Source organism: Hypanus sabinus, chromosome 1 (genome assembly GCF_030144855.1).
Source record: "Hypanus sabinus isolate sHypSab1 chromosome 1, sHypSab1.hap1, whole genome shotgun sequence".
Taxonomy (NCBI): domain Eukaryota; kingdom Metazoa; phylum Chordata; class Chondrichthyes; order Myliobatiformes; family Dasyatidae; genus Hypanus; species Hypanus sabinus.
Genome location: NC_082706.1, coordinates 29332154 through 29339675, shown reverse-complemented (window position 1 = coordinate 29339675; position 7522 = coordinate 29332154). Strand labels below are relative to the sequence as shown.

Below are 7522 nucleotides of genomic sequence, written 5' to 3'. Positions count from 1 at the left end.
GGCAGTGGAACCGGACTCTCAGACGGTGGTGTCTGAAAGGTGGATGCTGTCCAAGTTGCATGCTTTCCTGGACAATAACTCCCATTCAGTCCGTAATGTACTGGTTAGGCACAGGAGTACATTCAGCCAGAGAATCATTCCACCGAGATGTAACACTGAGCGTCAGAGGAAGTCATTCCTACCTGTGGCCATCAAACTTAACAACTCCTCCCTCGGAGTGTCAGACATCCTGTGCCAATAGGCTGCTCCTGGATTTAATTCCACATGGCATGATTATCTTATTATTTATTTATCTATGATTTTATAATGTTATATTTCTTCACTATTCCTGGTTGGTGCCGTTGTAACAGAACCCAATTTCCCTCGGGATCAATGAAGTACCTCTGTCTGTCTGTCTGTCTATAAGAACGGAAAATCAGTCCTTTTCAGATCTAAATACCGAATTAAAAATCTAATTAAACAAGATTCGAGATCGAATAAAGGAAAAATGCCATAATATTAAATACCTGAACCGATTGGACCAGTGGGAGGTGCGGACTCTGTTGTGAAAAGAATTTTTGAACAATCATTAACAAATTCGTCTTCTTAAGATTTTCTTTCTCAATTGTTTATGATTACGATGTTTACAAATCAGTTGAATATAACGTGGAAATTGTCCAAGGACACCTACCTGAACAAACAACAAAGACATCTTCCTTATGATCACAGTCATGCTGACCGAGTGGAGAGGAAGGACAACTGGACAGGAAAGATTCACTTCCTTTGCATTTCACTTCGTCCAACCAAAGATCGCCGACGTCCTGGATAATTTTATCCGGCACTCCAGTCAAAAGGGCAGAGCCACAACCCAACTGCCTGCACGCCACATTGGCATCGGCCAGATCCCAGGAATCATCACATATCGTGCCCCAGATATTATTGAACTTTATCTCCAACCTTCCAGAGCAATTGGTGTTGCCGCCAGAAACGCGCAACGTTGGTTCTAATGCAGAAGAAAACACTGATGTTGCATTAATCATAACTTCGAAATGGAATTTAAAATGATATTGCAACTTGTAGTTTAGATTACCTGCTGCATAAACAGGTTGAGATATATTGCGTGCTTCGCAAACCTTTACACTGGACCGGTCCGGTTTTTTGGCCTCTGATGAGAAGAGAAAAATTTTGTCTATTTATTTTTAACAACGATGTTTAGAATACAAATCGCCATATAGTGTGTTCCATCTTTTACCTTTACATTCAACACCTGCATGTGAGTTATATTGACAGTCGTGTTTCCCCCAAGGTTTTGCATGACACTGCCAAAGAGTCGACTCGTACGAGAGACATTTTATTCCATCCAGCCATATTGGATCAGATCCTTTTTCGTATTTCTGGGAGTAATAGTCGATAGATTCCAAGGTTCCGCAGTTCATTTGCTTGCAGATCACATTCGCAGCTTCACTATCCAGTTCTTCGGAACAAACTGTTCCCCATCTCCCATGGTACCGCACTTCCACTCTCCCTTCGCAGCTGTGTTTTCCTTTCACAAGGCGCATCTCTTTGTGTTCTGATAACAAAGTAGTTAATGCAACCGTACTAATAATATTTTCGTACGGTAGAAAACTTTACTTGTTTTTATAAATAAAAAAGGCACGAGATAGATATTTGCGATACCTCAAAACAACTGAAATCGCAAGAAACACTCATAAGGGAACGTAACGTGTGGACAGGTAAGGAAATCAGGGAACAACAGACTACAGGGTGTTAAGAAAGAAGTTGAGAAGCAGGACCTGAAAGGTATTAATCTCGGGATTACTGTCTGTGCCACGTGACATTGAGAATATGAATACAATGAGTTGGAGGACAAATGCGTGTCTGAGGGTTTGGAGCAGGGGGCAGGGATTGTGATTTCTAGTTCATTGGGACCTCTTTTCGGACAGGTATGACCTGTAACAAACAGGACGGGTTGCCCCTAAATCCAAGGAGGACCAATAACCTGGCGGGGAGGTTTGCTAAGGCTTTAGGGGAAAGTTCAAACTAGAAGTGCTAGGGTGAGGGGAACCGAAATGAAGAGACTGAGTAAGAGGAGGTTAGCTCACGAATAGAGAAAGCTTGCAGACAGTGCAAGAGGGAGGATAGGCAGGTGATAGAGAAGGAACGCGCTCAGATCGAAGGTTTGAGATGCGTCTATTTTAACGCAAAGAGTGTTGTGAACAATGCGATGAGCTTAGAGCGTGGATCAGTACTTGGAGATATGATGTGGTGTTAATTACAGAGACTTGGATGGCTCAAGGACAGTAATGGGTACTTCAAGTATCAGGTTTAGATGTTTCGGAAAGGACAGGGAGGGAGGCAAAAGAGGTGTGGGCGTGGCACTGTTGGTCAGTTCAGTGCCTCGGTTGCAGAAAAGATGGACACCCTGGAGGGATAGTCTGTGGAGTCTCTGTGGGTGGAGGTTAGGAACGGGAAGTGTAAAATAACTTTACTGGGTGTTTCTTATAGGCCGCCCAATAGTGACAGGAGCATCGTGGATCAGATAGAGAAACAGATCCTGAAAAGGTGTAATAATATCAGAACTGAAGTGATGGGAGATTTTAAGTTCCCAGAAATCGATTGGCATCTCCCTGGAGCAAGGGGTTTAGATAGTTTGGAGTTTGTTAGGTGTTTTCAGGAAAGTTTATTGACACAAGATGTAGAAATTCCTACAAGAGGAGAGGCTGTACTTGATTTGGTATTGGGAAAAAAAATCTGCTCAGGTGTTAGGTCTCTCAGTGGAAGAGCATTTTAGAGATAGTGATCATAATTCTGTCTCCTTTACAATAGCATTGGAGTGAGATAGGAACAGATAAGTTGGGAAAAAATTTAATTGGAGTTAGGAGAATTACGAGACTATCAAGGAGGAAATTGGTAGCTTAAATTGGAAACAGATATTTTCAAGGAAAAGAATGGAAGAAATGTGGCAAACGTTCAGGGGATACTTGTGTCGAGTTCTGCACAGGTACGTTCCAATGAGACAGGGAAGTTATGGTAGGGTACAGGAACCTTGGTGTACAAAGGTTAAAATAAATCTAGACAAGAAGAAAAGAAAAGCTTACAAAAGTTTCAGAGAGCTAGGTAATGTTAGAGATCTAGAAGATCTCTAACATTACAAGCCAGTTCTCGATCCACAAAGTAATGTCCCTTTGGAACCCATGCCTCCTAACATAAGGCTATTAGGAAGGATCTTAAGAAGAAAATTAGGAGAGCCAGAAGGGGCCATGAGAAGACCTGGATGGGCAGTATTCTGGAAAATCCCAAAGCATTCCACCAGTATCTGAAGAGCAAGAGGATAAGACGTGAAAGAATAGGACCTATAAAGTGTGACTGTGGGGAAGTATGTATGGAACCGGAAGATATAGCAGAGGTACTTAATGAATACTTTACTTCAGTTTTCACAAAGGAAAAGGATCTTGGTGATTGTAGTGATGACTTGCAGGACACTGAAAAGCTTGAGCATGCTGATATTAAGAGAGACGATGTGCTGGAGCTTTCGGAAAGCTTCAAGTTTGATCATTCACCGGGACCGTAGGTGATTTACCCCAGGCTTCTGTGGGAAGCGAGGGAGGATATTTCAGAGCCTCTGGCAGTTATCATTGTATCATCAATGAGGAGGGGAGAGGTTGCGGAGGATTGGGAACTGCAGATATTGTCCCTTGATACAAGAATGGGAGTAGGGATAGCCCAGGAAACTATAGGCCAGTCAGTCTTGTTTCAGGATTTGGTAATCTGATGGAGAATATCCTGAGAGGCAGGATTTATGAACATGTCGTTAGGCGTAATATGATTGGGGATTGTCAAAAGCAGCTAGTGCCTTACGAGACTGGTTGAATCTTTTGAGGGTTTGACTAAACACATCGGTGAAGTTAGAGCCGTACATGCAGTGTATATGGATTTAAGTAAGCCATTTAGTAAGGTACCTTAGTCAAGGCTTATTGAAAAAGTAATAAGGCATGGGATCCAAGGGGACATTGTTTTGTGGATCTAGAACCAGCTTGCCTTCTGAAGACAAACTGTGGTTGTACACGGGCCATATACTGCATGGAGGACGGTGACCAATGCTGTGCCTCAGGGATCTGCTCTGGGAGCCCTACTCTTTGTGATCTTAATAAATGACCTGGATGAGTAAGTGCTGGGTTCTCTTAGTAAATTTGCAGCTGACACAAATGTTGGGGTTGTTATGGGGATGTTATGGATGGCTTTGTGGAGGGCTGTCAGAGAATCCAACGGGACATTGATAGGACGCAAAGCAGGGCTGAGAAGTGACAGATGGAGTTCAGTCCGGATAAGTGTGAGGTGGTTCATTTCGGTAGGTCAAATATGGCAGAATATAGTATCAATGGTAAGACTCTCGGTAGTATGGAGGATCAGAGGGATTCTGGGGTCCGACTCCATAGGACACTCAAAACTGTTACGCAGCTCTGTGATTAAGAAGGCATACGGTGCATTGGCTTTCATCAATCGTGGGATTAAATTTAAGAGTCGAGAGGCAATGTTACACCTATATAGGACACTAGTCAGACCCCACTTGGAGTGCTGTGCTCAATTCTGGTCGCAGCACCACAGGAAGGACATGGAAATCATAGAAAGGCTGCTGTGGAGATTTACAAGTATGTTGCCTTGATTGGGGAGCATGCCTTATGAGAATAGATTGACTGATCTCCGCCTTTTCTCTTTGTAGCGACAGAGGATGAGAGGTGACCTGATAGAGGTACAGTGCATAAGATGATGAGAGGGATTGATCGTCTGGATCGTCAAATGCTTTTTCCCAGGTCTGAAATTGCTACTTGCAGAGGGCACTGTTTTACGTTGCTTGGAAGTAGATACAAAGGAGATATCAGGGGTAAGTTTTTTTTTACGCAGGGTGGTGAGTGTGTAGAATGGGCTGCCGGCGGAAGTGGTGGAGAGGAAAGGACTGAATATTTTAAGAGACTCCTGTATGGTTACATAGAGCCTAGAAAATTAGAGGGCGATGGGTAAAGCCTCGGCAGTTCTACGGTAGTGACATATTCGGCACAGCGTTGTGGGCCGAATTGTGCTGTAGCTAGTCCTTGTTGCTAACAAAAATATATAATCTTGTTAATTACGGAATTTGGAGGAACGGAAACGTGGGACTGGTAGTACACTTCTGCTGGTCTTCAGGCAAGTTCAGGCACTAAATCTGAGAATGTTTTGTTTGAAAATGGGGAAGAGGTTTTTGTTTATTTTTCCCCTGCTCAGGTATGATAGCGAGAATAAGCGGAGCTGCAAGAAATAAATAGTCGGAAATAAACGGTAAAGGTCCATGCAAAATGTCACAATCAGTGAAAACTTTCAGCCTTTGGAAATAATTTCTCCTTCAGTGTCCATTCTGCTGACAGCCCCCATTAGATAATAGGGCGCTTCCTGATGCAATTGCTTGAGAAGCGACCTTGTTGTCTTCTCTATAATTGTACTCAGTCTTTGCAGTTTACGCAAAGATTATCTTTCACTCTTTCGATTCTAACATCTTGCATGTACTATTGGCGTCGTTAACAATTTTGTCTCCTCTTCACAGCATGATCAGTCTGTTCAACATCTGCGAGCAAATGTGCCGTTCTGGTCCCCCTAATAATCAAAATGGCTGTTCCGCATCAACTTATTTTTTTATACCCACTCGCCTCTTACTGCAACAGTATTGTCTGTGATTTACTGGCGGACGCGTGGAATTCAGTGTCAGTGTCGGTGGTCGAGATAGGTACATGGAGCTTAGAAAAATATAGGCTATTTGGTAGGGATATTGTTGGCAGTTTCTTGAGTAGTTTACATGGTCGGCGCAACAGTGTGGGCCGAAAGGCCTGTAAAGTGCTATTGATTTCATGGACTGTTTGAACTGCTTCCGTCTGGTAGGCGCTTCAGATCCCTCCAGACTAAGACTAATAGGCACTGGAGAAGTTTTTTCCCTACTGCGGTCACTTTGCAGAACAGTTAACTGCCGGTTAACTGTCGGCTAACTTTTACTTGGATTGCACTACTTGTATGTATAATCTATATTTTCATTTTTTATTTATCATTATTAGTGTTATGAGCAGAGAGGCAACATCTGCCGGAAGTAAATTCCTTGTATGTGCACAAGGTACTTGGCGATTAGAGTCTGATTCTGATTCTGAGATTTCTATGTTTCTGTGTTTACGTTTCAATGACCCGAATGTGTGCTATAAATCGTTTAACACGTCTCCAAAGTGAAGACTCCAATACCACATTGCAGAAAATCGGCATAGTGTAATTACGCTTACCGGAACACTCCACTGTCACATCTTCTTTATGGCTGCAGTCATGATAGCCCCACAGCGCCGAAGGACATGTCCAGAGATACTTTTCATGACCCGAACATCTCACTTCATCCAACCAAATTTCTCCAGTGCTTCGTCCACAGTTCGGAGTTTTTTTTTTCTCCAAAGCATAACCACACCTTAGTTGCCTACATACCACGTTAGCATTAACCAGATCCCAGGAGTCATCACAGACTGTTCCCCAGGATCCATTGTAATAAACCTCCAGTCTTCCAGCACATGCATCTTCACTTCCGAATAGCCTTAACTGCATGTGGTCTGTTGAACAGAAACATACAAGGTTACTCATTGCATTACAAATTGAGCTCATCACCTCGTTTTCATTTATGAAACTTCTTCTGATATTAAGGTTTGAAAATAATTGTGCAATCATTTCACAGCATGTTGGAAGTTGAAGTTGCTGAAGTATAAATTCAAAACCAAAAGTTTGTAAGAATTTAGTAAGGCTGCAGCGCGGATTTGATCGTTCGACTGAACTGCGCGCACAGTCACTGGTTTTTGTCTGAACCAGGTTATGGCACTTCACATTTACGCCCTGCATAGAACGTTGGGCATTCAATGTCCCAGGTGGAGCTTCTCTTTCACCATTGTACCGCATGTAGTACCATAGATCAATCATGGTGGCAGGCATTTGCCACTTTACTCTGCCGGAGGGGGGTAGGGGGTGGCTGGTGGTATTTCTTCTAATCTGACATTTTCACTGTCTGAAGCATGGTCGATATCAGAGTGGTTCCCTGTAACTTGAAGGATGTATTCCTCTTCCAAAGCAGTGGAAAGAACTTTGGACCATATCGCTGGGAGGAGAGAATATTACCACTGTTCCTCCTGCCCAAGATCTACGGCTGTCCAATCACAATATCAAGTATGGGGTGATCCAATTAGTCACATTCTGCCAGGAATTGATAAGGAACTGATGTTCATGGACTCGTGTCTTACTCGGCATGATGTCTTCACATATACAGGAACTCAATCAGTCTACAACAGAACTACATCATTTTTTAGATTGTGATACATCATTGTTATCTGTATTTTCAGGGATGTTAAGTGAGTGCTTCGTTAATCGTGCAGATAGGGTTCCGGTGTAAACTCTACTGAATAATGAATGATAGACTTTGCCAATTAATATAATTCATATCAAACAGCAGATCAAAGACCATCGTGGAAATTGAGTGTTGGAAATTATCCGTAGGATA

At 42.8% G+C, this 7522-nt stretch overlaps 1 long non-coding RNA gene across 1 annotated transcript; it reads right to left on the bottom strand.

Moving 5' to 3' along the window:
• Nucleotides 1-1069: 1069 nt before the first annotated feature.
• Nucleotides 1070-6358, bottom strand: LOC132392247 (uncharacterized). Its single transcript, XR_009511462.1, has 3 exons — nucleotides 6273-6358; nucleotides 1232-1549; nucleotides 1070-1144 (listed from the first exon to the last, which is right to left on the bottom strand). It is a non-coding gene; the product is annotated as an uncharacterized LOC132392247 (long non-coding RNA).
• Nucleotides 6359-7522: the final 1164 nt, after the last annotated feature.